This window comes from Pleurodeles waltl, chromosome 5 (genome assembly GCF_031143425.1).
Source record: "Pleurodeles waltl isolate 20211129_DDA chromosome 5, aPleWal1.hap1.20221129, whole genome shotgun sequence".
In the NCBI taxonomy this organism is placed as follows: Eukaryota; Metazoa; Chordata; class Amphibia; order Caudata; family Salamandridae; genus Pleurodeles; species Pleurodeles waltl.
Window position 1 is genome coordinate 3,215,792 of NC_090444.1, and position 23,478 is coordinate 3,239,269.

Genomic DNA, 23,478 nt, shown 5'->3' on the forward strand with positions numbered 1-23,478 from the left:
GCAAAGAAAAATAATGTATGTAGGAAAATGTGCCCACAAAGTAGTTCGCCATTATGATAAACGAGTTTAATTAATCATGAAAAATCGACAAATGTAGTAATCCTTCATGATTGCAGATGTATTTTATTATTTTCTCGTCAAAACTGTTATATGCTTAGCTTAAATTTAGCAGAGGCTTTGGCCTAGTTGCCTGGTCTCAATTTTAACTGCGTAGTTTCCACTTGTATAACAAAGAAGTGTTTTAAACCTTTAAAGCTGTATTATTCCAGTAGAATGACTAATACACTTATCTCAAAAGTTGCATGCTAGGCAAGTTTCCTCCCCTTTGAAGCAAGGTCAGTTTCTGCGGGTGCAGACAATAAAGACACTGATGCCGAATTAATTGGCAACTTTGTTGCTACTTGTGTTCCAAAACTCCAAGGACACCTTATGCGTAGGTGAACATTAAGAGAAGGACACTATCCATTGGTTAAAGATAAACCACCCCATGGACCCTTCAATGAAAGACCCTGAAGAATTTGGAACGTTTCTTACTTAAACCCACCGGACAAAGAGAAGCCAGCCATTTTTTTTCTTTGATGCCATTTTGAAGCCAGATTCGAGAAGCCATTTTGATGACACTCTGATGCTTTTTCTCTATCCCAGAGAGAGAGAGACTTTAAAGAATTCTCACCCTAGAGACTTTAACTTCACCCCGTCTTGCCCATACGATAACTATTGCCCCATTTTCCTTGCTGCTGCAAGGAAAACTTGCCTTAAAACTTTGCCCCTTGAATTCTGCCCCATGCTGATCGAACCGGTACCTGAAGGACGAAGACTTACCTTGAATGCTGATTCTATTTGGTAATTATGAAAGGATAAATGTATTATGCATTGTATTTTCCTTCTTAGGTACCAATTGCTCATTTTGACAGAGCCCAAGCTAGAAGTTTTCTAAATTTATGTTGATTAAATTCGTTTTGCATGAAGCCCCACATGCCAATGCTAATCAGAGGTTAGTTGAGGTATTCATTTGATGCACCGTGCTGAATTGAAATCTTGTAATGCTGACCGATGTATGCAATTAGTCAAATTCAGTTACTTTTATTAGGGATTTGCATTGCTATAGCCGAGTGCATTATAATCTAAATCTTGCGTAGATTGTGTTTCTTCCGTCGTTATGGACAGCTAGTAATGTTCGTATATGTGTATCATTTGATTTTAAGAGTTACTTATATCGTGTTAGCTTTGATAATATAGGGAAATAAATTCATTAACTTTTAATAATCAGGTGTGGTTATTCATGACTGAAAGGTCATGGTGTGTCTAATTACTAATCACTATTGATTCCTAATTTGTTGTTCGATTACTAATTGAGTATTGGGTATTGATTATAAATGATTATTGATTATTGATTTGAGGGGTCCGACAATAGTTTGGATGAGGAGAACTCAACCCGGTCAAAAGGTTTACCGGCCTCCGGCGTGACCAAGCATAAGTAATTTATAAGGACTGGACGCGCTATCATTAGTCTGCTTCTGTGAGGATGGAAATACGCATTTGAATGAGTGGCTTCTAGGGCATGTGTTTCTGGGTGTTGCTCAGCATGAGTGTGCTTCAAGGAGTACATCAGTGCACCCGTGAGTGAATGATGGTGTGTAGGTGTCTATTCATGCAGGGGACTGTGCATCAGTCTATGTTTTACTGCCTTTGTAAGTCACAATCTGCACCTAAGACAATGGAGTTCAGTTCCTGCTACCTAACACTGCAGCTACAGATCTGCAAACTCACATTGAGTCACAATAAATACATGGTTTTCTGAGCTTTTTCTACTGCTGAACTCAGTATTTTCACATCTCCGTGACCCCACATCTACCTCGGGTCCATTACGTTGATGTTGTGCCTCCCCTTATCATCGGAATATATTTTCCAAAGCTGGAAAGATGTCATGCAAATGTAAGTCAAGATGTTCTAGATGGTAAAAACTAACCAAAGAATTCCAATTTTAAATGGCAGAAATATACAAATGCTGTAAGGATTGCTTATGTTTCTTCAATATTTATACCAAAATGCACAAACAATATTGTCTAAGGAAAGTTCGACTTCAATGCTGTTGTAAAGTGCTCTAGGCTACAAATGCGACCTAAAATAGTAAACCAATATTTTTTTAATCCCCCCCGTAACTTTTATTCACCTGCACTGAGCTGCACTGAATTGTCTGCTGAACTTCATCAGTGAAAATGGATGCTGATCCGCCCTTGGGAGCCGGGGTTGTAGGCAAAACAAATGTCCTTTTCAATTGAAAGTGCAGCTGAACCACAGTTACACAATAGCAGCTTCCGCTGTGTCATGTGTTTGCTGTGAATGACACAAGCGCCATGACACGTGTAACCTAATAAGCACCACAGCAACAAGTATGATAAACCCATTTATTTGTTATTTTAGCCATAGCGTATGATTTGAAAGTCACAGGATTCTTGAAACACATCAGCTAGATCACACGTTCATTGCTTATAAGTTTTATTGCACAACATTCAAACATTTCTTTTTAAAAGCCACACCCCCATAGCGTCCCCGATAATCACTGTCAATGATTTTATTACTGAGCTATAATCACACACAGTACCCCAATCAAACCGATGGCAAATGCCCCTGAAGCAGAATTCATCTCAGTTAATGCCCCCCCCCCCCCACCCCCCCCACCCCATCCCACGGTCATCAGGTTCCTGCTGAGGCCGGATCCGCTCCCAGGCTCATCCGACAGCCGCGGCTTCAGAGTCAGTTCACAATGCGGGGGCTCAATAGAGAGCAGGTTCTACAAGGAAAGGAGATGGGTGGATGGATGGATGTGAGAGGAATCACTCAATTTACCAGACTAAATACATTGGACAAAAATGCATTTATTTCCTAATTCTAGAGGTGCACACATTCACTGAATAGTACATTTCGGCTTCACTAACACTTTTTTGCAAAAGTTACACAAACCCAGCACAAAGTGTTGTGGTGATAAATCATGGTTTGTGATGCACCGCAGCCTAAAGTAACACTATCAGATGGTCTACACTACTTTGTGTCAAGGCAGCACACCGTGCCTGCTAGTTGGGTACCCCCATGCAAGCACACACGGTGGTGACACAAATCTCCACTGACATTTGTGGACAGGGATTTGTGCTAAAAAATAAACATTCTTGAGGCAGGTGTAATCGTGGAGAAAGTTTTAAAACTCACCACATTATTCCCACTTTACATGTGTGCTGCACTGTACATCACACATACAAAGTGCAAAAAGTATTAAGGCATAATGTCTGTACTGGGATCATCCCTCCCAGGCAAAACCCTTGCTTAGCAGACTGCACACTCCCTTACCCTATAGCGTGCCAGCACAGAGAGAGGGAAACAGCCCCACATCTTACTGGATATGGAGCTGTTCTGCTCTCCGCATTCATTCAACGCAGCTCAGCATCTCTAGTTACCTGATACCTGCACTGATCTGTCACTATCAGTCTAAAGGGCACAAATGGTCATTTCTTATGTTGCCCTGTACCCAGATTCTATCATCCATAGGGCCAGATGTATCAAAGCTTTCTGCATTCGCAAACGGTGCGAACAGCCTTTCACAAATGCAAAAATGCCTTTCAGTATGTATGGAAAGCATTCGCTATGCAATTTTAAGGAATCGCTAAAATAGCGCTTCCTTAAAATTGTGACCCTGTTAAGAGAATCGCAAATTGTGATTCTCTAAATAAGAAATCGCAAATAAGGAATGCGATTTCTCAAGCACATGTACCAAGCTTTTCCTTAATGCGAATTGGGCATTAAGGAATCTCAATTACCACCGAATACAATTTGGTGGTAACCATGTGCAAACTTTAAAAATGCATAAAAAATGCATTTTTATAATTGACAGGTAATGCACACATGCCTCTTTGGCATGTGCGCGCCTTACATGCCCTAAAATAATTTTTGGGGGTGCAGCAGAGGGGGCTTTAGGCCCCCAACGCCCTGGGGTTTGCATTTCCGAAATTGCGAATTCCAGTTAGGAATTTGCAATTTGGGAAATGCAAAAAGTTTGCAAATATGGGCCGACAGGCCCATAGGTGCGAATGGGGTTAGAATCGCTATTTGCGATTCGGTAATAGCATTTGCGCTTTTTAAGAAATCGCTATTACCGAATCGCAAATATGATACATACCATTTTGCGACTCTGAAATAGCGATTTCTTAAAAATCGCTATTTGAGAATCGCAAAATCGATTCTTGATACATCTGGCCCATAGTCTACTGTGTTAACGTGTGGTGCAAAAAATAGATACCTAGCACAAATGTCATTTGCACCTGTTTCTCAGACCTTTTTAGGCTTTGATTTACCACCCACAGTTAGTTTGTGGTGAACTTGGGGGTGGGGGGTAAATACTGATTAAACAAGTGTACATGCTCTGAGCTACTTATTGCTCCAGTTTTAACAAGTGTGCTTTTGTATATACTTCTCCTTTCTCTTTATGACCTTTCATATTTGTTTTCTGAAAGATGATCTTTTTATGACACGCCACGTAATTGATTATAATAATACTACAAGTAATACCCTTCAAAAGGCAAGTAACCTGGCTATTGTTGTAGCCTCTGGTCATCTACTCCACTTGACATCTCCAAAGAAGTCAGAGTCATTTGAAACAAGAGTTTACAGGACTTTACTCAGCTTTAAGAGTTTCCATCAAGTAAATGTCATACCATGGAAGCTGTGTGGCAGAACGCACTTCTTCTGACAGTTATAAAAGCAGCACTTGAATGGTTTGAAACAGTCAGCGTCACTTGAGCACAAAGGGGGTTCCGATCGTACACAGGTAATTACGGAAATCGGGCATTTTTCTGGTTCACCTGTGAGAGAATACAATCACTGGTTAAAAAGGGAATGAATGAGGTATCTAAATAATAACAGCAGGTGGCATGCTGGGGGTGGCCCTGGCTGTGATACCTGAGTCCACTGCCCTCTATGAGAGAAAGATGTCAACGCCTGAGATGCACAGCTGTAGGTGGCTGGTGTCCAACAACACAAACAAGCCGCTGTTCAGACAGAATTATGCAGTGGAGGGTGACTGTGAGTCTGTGTGTGAGTGCGCTCATCTGTCTGTACGTCTGTGTTTGGTTCTGCTATTTATAGTGAGGACGTGCTTTAGGTAGGAAATGAAGAGCTTCAGTTAATTTGTGGTCAAAATGCTCATGTTGTGCCAGCCTCGCTTTGCCAACGCTGTGCCCACTTTATACATGCACATGCCATCTTCAATGATGGGGAACAGGGTCCACCTGTGACATCACTTATGTTATTAATGACTGAAGGGATTGCAGAAACATCATGATACGTTCACACCACACTGTCACAGCTGCACAACTACTTCTCCAGCACTGTTCTCACTGCCAGTTTACAGTATGTCTTCTGAGATCAAGCAGGTCTTTGAGTGCCAAGGCAAATTCGATAGGCAGCTACATTAAATGTGGAGATAACTGTTGACTTTAGGTGGGTCAAACTAGTTTTTAAGGTGTCTTTCACACATGAAGTTTTTAAGCTTCCCATGTTTCTGCTGGCCAGTGCTACAGTGCGGGTGCTCCCTGTGTAAATTGTATGTGTTATTGGCTTTTCCATGATTGGCATATTTGATTTACTAGTAGGTCCCTAGTAAAGTGCACTTGAGGTGCCCACAGACTGTAAATCAAATGCTACTAGTGGGCCTGCAGCACTGGTTGTGCCACCTACACAAGTAGCCCACTTAGCAGGACTCAGATCTGCCACTGCAGTGTTTGTGTGTGCAGTTTTAAGCTGCCAGTTCGACCTGGCAAGTGTACCCACTTGCTTGGCCCAAACCTTCCCTTTTTATGCATGTAAGGCATCCCTAAGGTAGGCCCTAGGTAACCCCATATGCAGGGTGCAATGTATAAAAGGTGGGACCTATTCTGGTGTGTTTTACATGTCCTAACAATGAAATACTGCCAAATTCGGCTGTCACTGTTGCAAGGCCTATCTCTCTCATAGGTTATCATGGGGGCTGCCTTTAAATAATTGTTAAGTGCAGTTTCCCTTTGGGAACAGATAGCAATATGAACTCACAATATAAAAATATATATTTTAGCAAAGTTGGTCTTTAAATTGTCAGTTTGAAAATGCCACTTTTAGAAAGTGGGCATTTTCCTGCTTAAACCATTCTGTGAGTCTGCCTGCTTGTGTATTCCCTGTCTGGGCCAGACTTACAGTTAGGCTGTTTGTGAATCTCCTCTAGACAGTGAAACAAAGGGAGCTGGGGTGTAGCCTGCATCTCCTGATAGGCCATATGGGATAGAGCGGAAGGAGGAATGCTCACTTATACCTGAATGGGCTGTGCCTGCCCACACACAATGCATTCTCAAACCTCCTAGTGTGTGTCTGGAGCAAGACCTGGGCAAGACAGGATCTTGTGAACAACAGAGACTTTACTTAGAAGTTTGCCTACTTCAAAAGGCAGAAAGGTATATAAGTAGTGGACCCACAACCCCAGATTTTCAGATTACTTCTGGAACCAAGACGAACCTCTGCCAAGGAGAAGAGCTGAAGAGCTGGAGGGGAAGTACTCCCCCTTTGCCTGTGATTGTGCTTTGCTGGGCTCGACCTGCAGTTGCTGATTCTGCCGGAAAGAGGACAAAGACTGGACTTTGTGGTATATTCCAGCTTGTGAAGAATCTCCAAGGGCTTGGATTGAGCTTGCCTCCAGCTTTGAAGTCTCAGGGCCATCAATGAGTCCTCTGCCAGTCCCTGGACTCTCTGCTGAGACTCATACCCTGCCAAGTGGTGTCCTTTCTAGTCTCCGGACTCCACGCATAGGAAGACGTACGGGGAAAGTATTGACGCACCACCTGCAATGCGGCTGTGAAAACAGCGCCACCCGCATCATGGCTGAAATCGACACACAACCTGCATCGCAGCTGGGAAATTGACGCATCACCTGCATTGCGGCTGGAGAAACGACACAACACCTGCTTGCGGCTGCTGAAAACGATGCAAACCGTGTGGCTGGATTTCTCATGTATTATCACTGGGCTTCAAAATCAGCATGAATCTGCATGGATCCTATGTGTCTTGTTCGGAAATCGATGCATTGCTCTCTTGCAGGACAGAAAAACAACGCATTGCCTACCCGACCGGAGAAGAAATTATGCACGGCCTCACTTGCGAGTAATGAATTGACGCATCTCTGACTTTTCTAATGCACACTCTCCTGTGCAGTTTTATTTTTGATGCAAACCACGTACTTTGTGTAACAACATTTCCATTGTGTGCTATAGAGTGAGACTCTTTTTACTTTAAAAATTCATATCTTGACTTGTGTATGTTGGATTTTTGTTGTTCTGGTCTTGTGTGATTTAGAATAATCTTGGCTATCATTCTAAACTGGTGTGATGTCCACTTTGCAGTGTTTTCACTGGATTACCTACTGTGTGTGTTGTGGAAAATTCTTTACACATTGCCTCTGAGATAAGCATGACTGCTTTTGCTAAGCTACCAAGAGGTGAGCAGGGGTTATCATGTGTATGTATCTTCATTACCCTGACTAGAGTGAGGGTCCCAGCTTGGAAAGAGTGAAAACTGACTGCCAACCAGAGACCTCATTTCTAACAAGTGGTGAGGACAAGTCACTTGGAAAGAAATACCTGAGCAAGTGCTACACTAACTGGTTGTTTGGGCCTGTTGTTAAGGCTTGCTGTCACAGTGGATCAAAAGTGCTGCAGTTCGTTTTCAAAGTCTTTTAAAGGTGGATCATTGACCAATATTCTGCTATTGGCTTGAGTGTCAGCCATGATTCCTGCAGCTTTGCCTTGTACGATTCATGCATATGGCTTTGCCCATTGATGACTACAGCAGAAATGCCTCAGCCCTGCTGGGCTGCACCTGAACAGCTGCAGTGACATTTTATTGCAGTGTTTTTCTGGATCTAACATCAAGACCACACACCTACAATCTTGTCATAATTCACCCCTAATGCCCTCTGGCTCAACTACCGTCTATAAATACTTTGGATGTTGTACAAAAAGGGATTATTATTTTCTCCTGCTGAAAAATGGAGAAGTAATATAAATATAGCATCACTGCTAGTGGTCAACATCATTCTATTTTGCAAGAATTACCATTGGTCTTTATAAAACATGCTCATACATGATAGCTGATAGTAACTTCCGGGGTGATGCATGATTTATTGGTACTAGTCACTATTTAAGGAGCGGTTGTTCGTATAGTCCTTGTAATATAAACATTCAAGCATTTGTCTTTGTCACATTATTTACCCTGCATTCCATTCAATTGTTTCTTCTGTCTTCTGATGTTCCTAGGGCATTGGATGCGCAGCAGCTGGGAAGGGTCACCCCTATCATCCTTTCTGCAAGAAGAATAAAACGGAATGATAGGGGCAACAATCAATTAACAGCTTGCAAGGTCACAAATTAAAGGTGGCCTATTGTCAATGAGATGGCACAAATACAAGATTTCCTTGCTGCTGTTGTACTTAATCAGCGAGTCCAGGTCCTATGTAATCAGAATGCTGCCTTTCACCACACAGCAGCCGTTAGAAGTCTGATCACTTGGGTACTTCTTTACCAGTCTTGGCAGAGTAACTACTTTATGTCTCCACTGGTTTTAAAGGATTTTTAAGTGCTTGCAACATTCAGTTTGTTTTTTACCCACATCAAGTCGGTACTAAAAGATTCAAGATGGAGTTTTTTATTAGCAACATTCTGGGAATACTCCATTTGTTGGACCACTAGTGATATTTTGAATATATATGCATCCTTTTACACATTTAAAGAAAGGTTTGATGGTTATGATGCTGTGTTTCAAACAGTGGAAGTATTCCTTGACTTCAATCAAGGTTTACCAGACATGCGTCCGTGTGTAACCACCATAAATTAATGGCTCTGGGAGTAAGATCGCCAAGAAGAACTTAGTATCCTTTATTTTGCTGCAAGTAATGTGAAGAAATAATGGATGAACTGGCCCAGATAACTAGACTTTTATCTCTCTTCAAAGTGAGCTGAGCTTTGTCTACGAGAAGGGAAAGTTCAAAGAAAGTGAGAACACAATACCCATCCCTTATCTTCAAGACCTGTAATTCCTAAGGTACACAAGAACAGTTCTGAAACTACAGAGAATCCTATGAAAATGGGCACAATTTATGATGCTCATTCTAAAGAGGAATATACAGGATGAAGAGATTAGGGTCTCAGTTGCACTGTTACCAGAGAGGTCCCTTGTCTTGCCTATGTCCAATCTTTTCCAAGAGAAAGGGAAATCACACACATAGGGGGTTATTCTAACTTTGGAGGAGGTGTTAATCCGTCCCAAAAGTGACGGATTTACCACCAGCCGTATTACAAGTCCATTATATCCTATGGAACTCGTAATACGGCTGGTGGTATATCCGTCACTTTACCGTCACTTTTGGGACGGATTAACACTCCTCCAAAGTTAGAATAACCCCCATAATGTTACTTTTTTCCTAGGACACAGCTGAGTCCTAAGATGGCTGCCACCACTTCATGGTTGACGTGGTGATAGCCAATCAGATCTCATTTTGTGATCTCTAGGATCTAGATTTGTATTTCTTTTAATAGCTGCAAAACTACTGAACAGATTTGCACCAATTTACAAAAAGCACTCTTTCTGGACCAAGATCTAGCTTTCTGCCAAATTTGGTGTAATTCTGTTCAGAAGTTTGGGATGTAGTCGTGTTCAAAATCTTTATGTGAAATTACATGGGGCAAATGCGTTTTGGTAACACCCCACTTTTCTCGTCCCTCGCTTGACGAATTACCCCAAAATGTTTAGGTCAACAGCTGAAGTGAGTGGCAAACTAATTTTGAAATGTTTGTGAACATTCATCAAGCAACGCCAAAGTTATTAGCAAAACTAAAGATGATTTTGCAATGGAAACTGTGTACTAACTATTACTGGCAACCACTATATATATATATATATATATATATATATATATATATGTGTATATATATATGTATATACTTTAATTTACAATTTCTCCATCATCTTCAAATTATTATAAGTAGCGGACCTCATTACACGCTCTTTTCAGCTCGCAAACCAGACAACACTAACTATAACTAAGCTTTAATCTGTTTTTTCCTACTAAAAAAATTATAATAATATATATATATTAATATATTACCTAGTGGTGGTAGTTGTGCCCTGGGGACGGCCACCTCCCCAGGGCTTATCTTAATGAATATGAGGGGGCCCGTGGCCCTCACTGCCCTGGGAGCAGCCACTAACCCAGGAGCTTAATTTTAAAATATGGGGGGTCCACAGCTGTCTCATTACCCTGGGGACTGAGACCTTCCCAAGGCCTTCCTTAATTAATATGTGGGGATCCACACACTGCCCTGGGGAACGTAACCTCTCCAGGGCTTTCCTTTTCATGTATTCCGGGGGGCCCGCAGCCCCCCTGCTGTCCCAGGGACCACCACTCCCCAGGCAACTAATTAAAAAAAGGTGGGTTCCTTTTGGACCTCCAACTGCCGGGGACCACCACCACCCAGTGCCATGACCAAATTAGAGGGGAGCTGCACAGTCCCCCACTTGTAGCCAACCCTCCAGGCCCAGCTCCTGCTATGTCATGGGGTGCCCAACCCCAGGACCTAGGTGTTTGATGTGGCTTACCTGCACTTCTGCTGCTGCAGCCAAGCCACTGAAAACACTCCACTGTTTGACAGAGGGACACTAAAGCAGACCCCGCTGTCAAACAGAGGAGCTTCCATCTCAGTCCCCTGCATGTGTGCAGGGGACAGAGATGAAATGATTCAGCAAACAGGGAGCTGCTGTCAAAGCAACTCTCTGCTTGCTGAACCAAAGGCACCGCGGGGAAGCTTTAGGGCTTCCTCCGGAATGTCAGGTACCCTGTAAAGGGCATTTTATTTTTAAAAATGTGTAGGGACCACGGGGGAGCCCTTGAGGACTCCCTTGCGGTCCCAGATAGCCCATAAAGGTCTATCAAAAAGATTTTTAAAAAATTAAACATTGTAGTTCAGTATGAAGGTTGCAGACCTTCACACTGATCTTGGTGGTTCGAGTCCAGCTGGACTCATTTCATTTTTTTTTAATTATTATATTTAAAAAAAGAACATATATATATATATATATATATATATATATATATATTTTAAATTGGAAACAAATAACTAATTCTAAGTATATCAGACATCAAAGACTAAAAACGTCTCTCTCTCCCTCTCTCTTTCTTTTGCTCTCTCACTCTCTCTTTCAGGCAATTCTCCCACTCACACACCCACTCATATACTTACGCACTCAGTCACTGACCCACTCAGACACTCATGCACCCACTCACAGACCCACTCAGACCTTCATGCACTCAGTAACAGCCCAAGGCAGACCCTCAAACACCCACATACATATCCACTGACGCCCTGATGCACCCACTCACAGAACCGCACACATACTGATGCACTCACTAAAACACTGATGTATGTACTCTCACACCCAGACTCTCTGACAGCCACTCTTACCACCACCGATACAGTCTCTCACACCTATTCTCACACCCAGAGAGGCCGCTGACAACTTCCACCATGCCTGCGCAAAGGGCTGTGCAATGTATCAGGTTGCGTGGTTAGGGGGGTTAGCCACAGACACTTGCTAGAGGTGAGCTTTTGCGGGCAACCGCTACTGTACAAATGAGAAGGCTAAGCACAGTATACGTTTGGGTGGCCAGGCCCTGTGGCTAACTGCTGCAGCGCACGGCGAAAGGCCATGCACAGCGGCGGTTAGATTCACGTATAGCAATAAAAAGTAGTATACTTTTAAAAAACCATAAAAATTAACTGGGATGTGATAGTTAGGTTCTGAATTTACTTGTATAAAACCATAGAAATTCAGCCGTTATAGTTAGAGTTCTTTCAAGTAACTAAAACTGACCCTCTAAGGTATCTCTAACTCATGCCTTCCCCGTGCACAGCTAATTACTCCTCATGTTATATCATTGATAACATACTCCATGCCATTTTTCATATTCTCACTGCAACATTTGCAATACAATTATTGATGAGACCACTATGCATGGCAAGGGCACGAGTTATAATTATCTTAGGGTGCACATTTTGGTTTGATGTGGTAACTGGAGGAGAACATTGCGAACAACATGAGCATAGCAGTTTACACCTAAAGTGGTATCCAACTTGTAACCTACAATATCACTCCTTCATCTGTAATGCTCTCTCACACAATTAGCATCTGCACTAAGCTTCTTTTCATCAAAATCAATCAGAAAAAAACCCAGATAATGTTCATACTTATAGCAATGCTACATTTAACATTCCTCCTTTGAAAGCTGTTCTACCAATATTAATATATGTAGCATCAACTCTTAAGCCTTGAGTCTTGTGAATCATTACAGCATACACAAGACAAACTGGAAACTGTTTGTTTTCGTTAGAAATGGATACAGATTTCTCCTAAGAGTTATATTTTTCTTGTAATTTTTCATTCAGCAGAACAGTTACTCCTTGATGTTCCATTTTGTCAATAGCAGTAATCTCCAAAATAACTTCATTCTTAAGTTTCAGTATTTCTTCATTAAATGCAGCACACTCTTCAATGGTAGGCATCAAAGAAACTATATATTTTCTGTCTTTACAAAAGTTTTAAATGAACTCTGCTGCCGGCTTCTTAAAGGGAAAACAATTTCTTAATAGGCTGACTTTCCAACATCAGTCTTCCCACCTATGTCAGAACACCTACTCTAATGTTCTTTAGAATGTTTCCCTACTCTATTTCAGAGGCTTGACGCATATTTTTAACAAGTTGCTTGTACTGAAAATATTGCCAAATGTTAACATTTCCAATACTTCCTAATTACTTTTGAGCCTCTTCATGTGAAAGAGTTTTAAAAACAGGATGTCATTTTACAGGAATTAGTTGTAGTAGGTCTCCAAAAACAATCAAATGCTTCCCTCCAAACAACATGTTGTACTCCATTTTGAGTACCTGCTGCATTCGCAGGTGAAAAAAGGCAACCATAAGATTGGAGACCATGCTCAGCTCATCAATAATTAAAAACTTAATTTTCTTCATACTCTTACCACCTCATGACAAGCTTCACCAGATAACTTCTGGTATTCCAGTTTATTTTCATGTTCAACTTGTAGCATCAGTTGTCTATGTAAAATTATTCCTTTGATATTGTGTGCAGCTAATCCAGTCGGTGCTGTTACTACACAAGATAAGTTTGTTTCCGTAGTTTTCTGTAGGTAATTAGAAATAACTTTAATTAAAAAGCTTTCTCTGGTACCAGCCTGACCACTCATATGTAGTAGGATTGGTTTCAATGATGAACAATTACATCGCTTGTTCTCATTTCGCAATTCAAGTTCCAATTTCCCTTTTATTTCAATATAAATATCTTTCTGAAACTTAGCAGGACTGGTCATGCAGGGAGTTGCAGGAAAATGCAACATTCCCTCTCCTTTCACACAGGTGATCTTAAAACGCATGCATATTTCACACAACATGCCATACAACTGTGCCACACTGTGCCCATGGCCACATGCAGATATGTCTGCCAGCCAGCAATTGGCAACAACACATTGTGCAAGGGAGCTTTTCCAGGGGAAAAAGTGTGGGAATCACATGCTTCACACAGGGCACAACACCTGTGTTATGGCATACAACACACAAAACAGGTTCAAAGTCCCAGGACATCACTCTTCTGCAGGTCTAATGTGAAGGAACTGAGGGCCCCATGTCAGGAAAGTGGTGCAGCATCGACAGCAGAGCCACTGTTATTGTGGCCTTTGCTGCACTCTACTGCCACCATGTGGGCACCGTATACAATATACAGCGCACCATGGCCCAGAGTAGGTGCTATAGTGTCAAGATAATGGTTGCCATAGATGGACTCTGTAGGAATACTGACAACATACCTGACCATTTCATGCCCAGCACATAGGGACCCATTCATATCTATGGTGTGCCCCCTCCTAATGCCTGTTCAGTGCAGGTGTTGAAAGTATCTGTGATAAGTCATGTTGAGGAATCTTGAAGAATCCTTCACACCAATTTTGCTAGTCATCCCATTGTGTGGCACAGGCATAATCTGCCAAAAAAGGTCACCAAGTGTCACACTGCATGTGTAGTGCCACATGGGAACATGGTTACCTGAGTCTGGCCTTGAAGGACTACCATAGTGTCAATACAAATGACGCTATTGTGGTGCAAGGAGGTGTTAGTTTCCACTATCATTAGGACACAGCCTCAAATATGGACAACACAACACAAATTGTGAGTGGTTGAACTGTCAGTCCAGATTTAATTTGACTGTCACCTGGTCCCTGAGGCACAACTCATGATGGTAATGCCCACCACCACACACCAATGCAAACATTCAACAAAACAGGAACACACACAATACCAGATGCACGTAACCACTCCACTTAAAACTAACATCTGCCATGGCACATAGGAAACCACAAATATGCATGACCAACACATGTTCTCACATTCCTTTGCAGCCGACCAAGTTTATGGCATCCAGCCATGGGTGATGACCCCTTTTGGCAACCCAACAATGAAGGAAGAGCGTGCATACAATAAAGGCCACAGAAGGCCACAAAATGTGGTGAATAGGAAATTTGGGATCCTGAAGTCAAGGTTCAGGTGCCTGGCCCTGACAGCAGGAAGTCTGTTGTACGTACCAACCCTTGTATGCAATATGATCCTTGTATGTGCAATCTTACATAATATATGTATTCAGACTAATGTTCCCTGAGATGAACTGGTAGATGTCCCCAATGCGGAGGAGGATGACAATGGTGCAACACAGGTGGAGGGGGAACAACAAAGAGGTACAGGAGACAACAAATTGTACTGAACATCTACACCTAGACACTGTACAACAAAAACCACCCTGTGAATATCACCATTAAATCACTTTGCACCAGATTGTCCATGGCATACTCACTCTCGGCTTCATATACCATTGGAATGTTGCTCATAAAGAATGTTGAAACATAGGTTGTGATTTAAGAGGGTCTAGTGCCTCCATGCTGCACATCAGCTTCACATTACTCATGCTCATGTGGCTCTCGAAGACCTAGATCCACACACCAGAAATAGTAAGTGGCTTCATGTATGCAGTGCACCAATTCCGATCCCTTGCACCACATCATGCCTACGTCAGGCAAGATTTATGCAAGGGGGGCGGACATATGGTAGGGGATTTTTCAAAATGGTACACTTAAAACTAAGGAACTAAACTGTGTCATATCTCAGGTGGGTAGCTGTAACACCAGTACTGAGCAGGTGTGACAAGGGGGAACACCATTGGTATCAATAGACCATTATGTATTGGTCAGGATTAGGGCCAAAAGTTTGACCCTAACCCTGCACTATATATCATTGGCATTACGTACTGTGAGTGCCACTGACCCCAACCCTGCTGCATGGTGTGTTATCTCTCAAACATAGCACACACATGTTGGCCTTGGAGTGCGTTAAGTGTCGCAAGATAAGTGGAGCAGCAATGGCTGCTGATCCACTCTCCACACATATGCCCCATAGCCAGAAATGATCAACAAAATGTGAAAATGCACCACCACATGAATATGTGGATGGAATGTAGGCAGAGTCTGTAGCACTTCCAATGTACATTCTTAGACATGTCACACAATTGTGTTGTCTTGACATATGCCTGCAGCTAATCTGCAGCTAATCTGGAAATACACATGAAGACTGCTGTACCGGGTTATGGCCTAGGTAGGGAAGGGTTAACAATTACCTACATTGGTTGGTTTGTGTCTGCAAGGAAACCCAGTAAAGTCTGTATGATACAATCACTCACAACATATGAAAAAATCCCTTTCATTGACACTCACATGTCTCACCAAGAGAAAGTGACCTACTGGGATCAAAACCCTAAAATGTCTACGTCTCCTACATGCCAATCCAGGTTGGGATGTGCATGCAAGACTTACAATGTCCAAATATGTCACCCATCCAAAATTGTATTGGTGAAGAAGGAGACAGAAATGTTGCATGTGGCATTTCACCTAATCATAGCTGAGATGATTCAACACACGAACAAGATACACTCATGGTGAAAGTGACATAGGTTGGGGAATGCAGATGTGAGTGCAGGCCCATGTACACCAAAGGATGTGGAAGAACAGCAGAGAGACTCCCTCAGACACTTCGCAATACAACATGGGGAGATCACTCTGACACTACACAAGTGTTGTGGCTGGTTTACTGTCATATGTGTGTGTGGAAGTCATGTAATCTAGCAAAGCATGGAAAAGGGAGGGATACTATCACAAAGCCAGTAGAAGAAGATGTGGTAATCTACAAAGTACACACATCTCACGTAGCTTTCTGTCCTTATATATAAGGGACAATGTTGCAGCAGAAAATGTGGAAAAAGGGTATGCAGCCTAAAGAATGCCAGAAACATATGCTGTTAATGTTGGAGAAGGAATTCACATAGACCAATACTGTCAGTACAACACAACAATGTTGCCATGTGATCACCAGACACATATTTACAGAGGATGCCTAGGTCAGTACATAACCCATCTGTGTTTGCTATAACAACAATTATGTAGTTGCCCATTGCATACTATTGTGACAGAAGGCAGTGAAAGATGACATAATCTGTCCCCTGGGTCAGAAAACATAAACAAGTTACATTAGAGATACATCACCTAACCAAGCTGCATATGGAAAATACAAACAACGTATAACCATTTGTGTCAAGCCATGAAAAATGATGAGACTTCCTACGTATACAAGCAGTCAGTCACTTGTACATGATAGGGCAAGCCTGACATCAAGAACCCCAAAAGAAACAAAACATGCCAAGCCATGGGATCACATTGCATCAATAGGTGCAACCATGGGTCTGTACGGGCACACAAAGTGCCACAGGAGCAATTATGACTAGGGTGCTATTGTTGCCTGGCAACAACCCTGCAATACATTTGTACGCCATTGTATGCAACAGTCAAAACAAACATGTGTTGGTCAATTGTATGTACCAAGTGTGTGCCTTTCATACATATGTCTGAATTCTCAGCAGGCATGTACCACTTCAATGGTTCAGACCTGGAATTGTGTATTGGAGTATGCAAGCAAGTCAGCTTCCCTCTAATGAAAATGCATATATATCACATGGTCATACATAGACTTAAGTGACCTTCAGATATGTTCCTATACAGGGAACCATAGGTGGCACTGATATGAATACACAGCCATGAAACAATGGCCAACATATGTCCATGCTGGAAGATAGAGTTGGGAGACTTCATATCCCCTGAACATACCGCTTTGGCATTTATTACACATAATACACTAAACATACCTTTCCACACACGTCTCATACCGACCTTCGTGGGCATATTTCAGTACACCACCTCCTGCATCATATATGCATGGCGAACCATATGATATACGTGTAACATAGCATCATGAACCATACAACACACCACAATGTGGACACAAATGCACTCACATTGCCATGGGCTACATAAAATCAACCCAGCCATAGGCCACTGCATCCGTTGAGTACAGTTTGTCAAGGGTATCACATGCATGAACATGTATTGGACATAGCCCATCATATCTAAAGTGGTGTTGTCAAACGTCCATTTGGAACTAATATTTGGGAATCAGACATGAGAATGTTGTAGGCCCACAAATATGAATGCATCACCTATGTACACTCCCAGAACACAAGTGGTAACATGTATGTGGAAAAAGTCTACCAACACATCCACATATGCAAACGGTATCAGTCATCTCATGCATCACACACACATATAAACATATGGTAACTCATTCCGATGTAACTGTTACCTATATGAATGCACATGCACACACACGTAGCCATACCATACTGACTACATAACTGCATAGCCACTGTAACAAGGAATGTGAATCTGAGTGCAGTGTCAGCCTTTCCAACAAAATCCACGCATTCCCATTATGCATCAACATTTTTATGCAAACAGCAAATATCAATAGATTGCAAATCAATAAAATGACGCCTGACCCCTGCGCGTCAACTGCAAATTGACAGGCCTTGTCAGACTTCATGAAAAAGATATCACGCATGACTGTCATGCATAAAAAACTATGCACATCAGAAAACGTGACACGCCCAGGAAGTGATGAAACAGGACTTCCTTGCTGCAAACAAGGTTCAGTAATTTCACTTTCACTTTCTTTACAGTCTTTTTCTCTATGATTCTGAGAGGGTGTATGGAGCTGGTGCTGGTCGATGAGTGGTGGTTTGTTCAGAGTTTTGTCCTGTGTCCTGTTGCTGTCCCGTCAATTTTGTCATTTTGCTAAGTTTTGTGTAGTGTTTTTATCCTCTCATAGTAATTGTTTTATCCGGTGTTTGTCTTAGGGTAGTCTAATCTGTTGGTTTTTTTTGGGTTAGGTGGGGTAGTGTTTGATTATTTTTGGGGCTAATTTTTTTGCAGTGGAGGGAAACTGCAATATTTCAGGGAAGGGGAGAATGCAAAGAATGAGTGCAGATGAACTGGGAAGGTTCATCTGGTTGGTCAGACACAACCTTCCAGGATGTTGAGTATGGGTGACCTGGTCATCCAGGGCTACCCAACGGAGGCATGGAAGCTGCGGTGGGGCAAGGTGCTCCACCATCTACGGAGGGTCTTTGGTGTAGTTCAGACTGACCACCAACTCAAACACCGTTAGACAGACCTCATTGCATGATAGGGAGATCTACTGGATCACCTGGTAATTCTAATTAGTGGACCAGTTGGTGAATACCATTCTGCATTGCAACATCCTCATTTGCATGTGCATGAAAGGGAGACACAAGGTTGACTGAAGCATGTTTTGTCAATGGTCAGGACAGGAAGTTTAGTGTATAAAGTAAACTGCAGTTAAGAGAGATTAGCTATGCACCGGTTGCAGACAAATTGCACATTCCTCTTTGTGTACCACATATACTCCATAAAATGTCAAATATCAGACACACATGTGCAATGGTGCAAGTGTGCATGTTTCCGATGCACAAAATTACATGTACATCATGGTTATTACAACTGTGTAAATGCGGTAAGTAAAGGTGAAGTGATGGGAAACATGATGCAGGAGTATTGCCAGTCATGGGTGTGTGTGTGTGCTGAGAGTTATGTATGTGCGGAGTGACATGACAATTACACAAATGTAAGCAGGAGTGATTGCCACATGGTGCTACATCTGTGTCTAATTGTTTTGAGGGTAATGTTGCCAATGGAGGCAACTACCACCTAACCATATTCCAAATTCTGACAAGTGCAAGCATTGTGGTAGTGTGAAAGGTGCCACATGACAACAGAACCAGGCCTGAGGCATGCAAACTGTGTATTCCTGCAATAGGTGGAACCCAAAAAATATAGCCTTAACATCAACTTGGTTACACTGTTTCTTTATTGGAGTCAACTTATATTTCTGCCTAGCACACTGACAGCTGTCCATCACTGATCAAGTTTGCCTCTTCTGGTTGAATCCTATTTGTTATACTGGTGCTATTATCAGGGACAATTCCAGACACTTGAGTTCTGACCCATACATGCCATATGTCAACGTGCATGGATATCTGTGCAATACATGATTTTAAGGCTCTGTAAGTTGGTTGTAGCCCACAACACTATCAGTCCCCTTTTTCAAGTTCGAGTCCTAGTGTGTGGCTTTGTGTCTGACAATAAGCCACACAATGTAATTATGTTCTGTTCTCATTGACATAGCTTCATACAATGCATACATTTAGATGAGTTGATGGTTCACTATAAAAGATGGCATTATACATATGAATATGGAGATTTATTTACATGTCAAAGTGTTTTTTCCAATGTAGTACAATGTTCAGTTGACAGACCCCATGAGAGGTCCTGAGACATTTGTTGTTCATTCCAAGTCCAAGGGTGGGGGGCATGTCATGAGAGATGGATAAGAGAAGTGTGCATTAGTGAGGAGGTATCCAAATCGACCATAAACATGATCTTAAGCACAGAACTAAGGAAATACTGTCCATGTGGCACAGACTGGTGCTACCAGGGGGTTTTATGTGTGAATGTTGTTCCATCCACATCTTCATTCTCTGATGTGTGTGGTGCTTCCTATGCCATGGGTGATGCTGTTATTGAAGTTGAGGGGGCCACACACACATCAGGGGATAGAGATGTGAGATCAAAGGTCCTGGTAATTGCCATTTGTGGGAACACATAAGGCATCACTGCAGTAAGGATGAACTGCTGATTTCTCGACACGCAGCTACATCACAGTGGTAGGCAGCCATGTTTTCACCGAGGGCGGGCTTCCCACTGTATGGATTCCAGGGTATTTTCTATTGCCCCCAGCCTGTTATCTATCATGCTGTTGCCACTTTGGGAGGGCAATTGTTGAAGCCTCTGCCTCATGACAGCAGATATGTTGGCCAGGGACTGCTGGAGTCCAGGTAGCGTGGAGTGGGTGCCTCTGATTGCAGCTGAGTTGTCCTTATTGGGACTAAGGCACCTTTGCATTCCCTCTAGGCTACCTGCCATGGTCTCCATCCTAACCTGCAGCTACTTCACCAGCTTCCACTGGACTCCTACCACTGTCCTCTGAAAGGTTATGTCTGGGTCCTCAGAGTCCAGGGCTGTGGCAGGACTGTGAATTGGTAGTTGGATGGTTCAGGTGGAGACCCAGCAACACTGTGTGTCCTCCCTACAACTGGAGGTCGTACCTGGAAGGAACCTAGTACATCCTGGAGATTCTCTTCATTGATGATCAGCAGCTGGTCATCCATGACAGGCAGGTTGTCAGGAGGTAAGGCATCATCCTCTGCAAGGGGATAGTGAAATGTCAATCTTTGACTATACAGGCAGTTGACATCACTCATCATCAACTTGCTACTGGTGGCTCAGTGACATGTTACAGACCCCAGTTTGTAGTTGTTAATTGTGTGTTGCATTGTGCATCACACATATGTCAACCTTTCAAGGTATTTTGTGCATTGATCCCACAGCAACATATTCATTGCCCCAGCCACTGACACCCTGGTAGCACGCCATTTACTTTCCTATTCACATTCCAAAAGTAGAGTCATGAGTGTTGTGACTATTTTGGTGCTTTACTGCATTGGCACCATGAATGATGGCACTAGTGCAGCAAAGCACAGGTAGGACCATTGCTTGCAATGCTTCAGAAACTTTGTCATCTGTCTTTAGCAGGGCCTACACATGTGCTAATTAGATGGCACAGTGCAACCTTAATGGATTGTTAGCCGCATTAGTTTGTCTCTCCCTAAATTAGGGACATTTCCTTGCATACAGCATATCTGCAACAGGCATCTGTTGGTCTAAGGATGTACAATGAGGATCAATACATGCATTTTAAAAGTTTGTTATTGTGGCACAAGGGGAATGGGCAGCTTGGATCCACATTGGCAACTATTTGTATGATGGTATTGTTGCTTTACGAGCTAGTGACACTGTGCCCGTAGTGCAACATTGATGCCACTTGTGCCTGTTCTTACAGATGGAGTTGTCCCTTTATTCACGACATGTACCATTCACGCAACACAGACAACCTTGTTACATGGTGAAATTGAAGCTACTTGTACAGCAGCACAAATGATGATCACAGACATGCCCCATTGATTGTATAAGTTCACTTTTGTGCCCATTCCCAAATAATGCATGGAGGTGTGTGGGAGTTGTTGTTGGGCCACCCTGTGCGAGTTGCATATCACATGTTGCACACTGAGGCCCTGATTTTTTCTAAAGGGGAGCAGCTCGGTGCAGGGGCAAAAATAACTGCTTCCCGATGCGCCACTTTTGAAATGCAGGGATACACCATATTTACAGGAATGCAGCATACCCCTGTGTTTCCCCCAGTGCCTGTGCAGATTTAAGCTCCCAGCACCAATGCAGTCATCCTTGCACCATAGTGCAAGGGTGCCTGCGTTGAGGGGATAGGTTGTTGATATGCAGGAAGGTGCAGCACACATGAGATGGGCAATGACAGGATGAGGATGGAAAGCATTTTGCCTTGTTGCTCCATCCTGACACCACCCTTGGGGTGATGTTGACTTTAGTCACAGTGTCTGGTGAACATGTTGTCTTGGATCTGGGGCATCAACAATATACAATGGGTGTTGTAGTGGCACAGCCACAGCCACACTGACTGCACATACCTTCCAGGCAAAGTGCAGCATGTGTAGGGGCCATATTTACAAGGTGGTGTTAAGTCACAGTAAGTAGGTTAACACCACATTGCGTATATGTCAGAGTGCATCCGCCACCAGAGCATCAATAAAAGTGAGGCTCAGGTGGCAATGGGGCCTTTTGATTCTGGCCCTATGTGTCCCGATGCAACCCTTTTGCATGTAGTAAGTGTGTCCTATGTGCCTACACCTTCTGCCATTTGTGAAATTCCAGATAGTCCCCCTGCAAATTACCATCCATTTGTGGTAGTTCTTGGTAGTCTGTGCTGTCCTGTCCTGAGATTCCAGTGACCAGCAACTCTGGGATGACCGTTGCCACCATCTCCTCCAGCTCATCCAGGTCCTCCTGTAGTGCAGGACTTCCACCTCCATTTTGCAGTGCTGCCTTTCGGTTCCAGGCCAGTTTTTCCTTAGTTGTGCACTTGTACTCGTGCCAGCGCTTCTTAAAATCAGTGGCAGACCTCATCACTTCTGCCACGCTGTTTACTTTATCTACTGTTGCCTACCATTTAGCCTCTCTCATACCTACTGGCATTTTGGAGGTGACAAAGAGCTGGTTTTGGTGCTCTGTCAACTCTTTGATCAAGATGTCATTCTCCTCCTCACTAAAGCAACACATGCACTTCCTCTTCTCCTTCTCCTGGGACTTTGCTGGTCCCTCCTGGCTGGTACTAGGCTGATTGGGATCTCTCTGGGGTCTCTCCTGGCCTGAATTCACCATCTTGTCTCCCAAATTGTTTTTTTTTTCTTGCTTGCGCATTTTTTTATGCTAATGCTGTTAAATATGGCGCTAACACGTTTTGCATAAAAAAACATGCCGCAAAATGATCTAACACCACTTTCGCAGCATTAGCATTATTTTTACCTAAGGCATTTCGTAGGGGTTAGAGTTATTTTTTTTACGCTAACTATTCCTCAACACTATTGTGCATCATTTTCTAAATATGGTGCATAGCTGGCACTAAGGAATGGCATTACCTTGTGGTAATTTTTTGTTCTAGCGCAGTTGTGCAGCATTTTTGTTAAATATGGCCCTCATCATGACATTGGCGGTAAGTGATAAAGTGGTGGAAATACTGCCAACATGACGGCGATAATTACCGTCAAATTATAACCATCACGGTGAGAACTCCCATAGTGTATCACACTATCCGCCAGGGCATGAACACCACGCACCCCGGCGGTCACCAGCGACAGCCAGGCGGAAGACAAAGTACTGCCCACCACATCATAGCACAGTACACCACCAC

At 42.8% G+C, this 23,478-nt stretch overlaps 1 long non-coding RNA gene across 1 annotated transcript in view; it reads right to left on the reverse strand.

The window, feature by feature from the left end:
* Positions 1-2,673: 2,673 nt before the first annotated feature.
* Positions 2,674-23,478, reverse strand: part of LOC138297186 (uncharacterized) — a 72,043-nt gene continuing 51,238 nt past the window's right edge. Inside the window, exons 2-3 of the long non-coding RNA XR_011203923.1 lie at positions 4,707-4,853; positions 2,674-2,794 (exon numbers count right to left, since the gene is read on the reverse strand). This is a non-coding gene — a long non-coding RNA (uncharacterized lncRNA). The remainder of the gene's footprint in view (positions 2,795-4,706; positions 4,854-23,478) is intronic.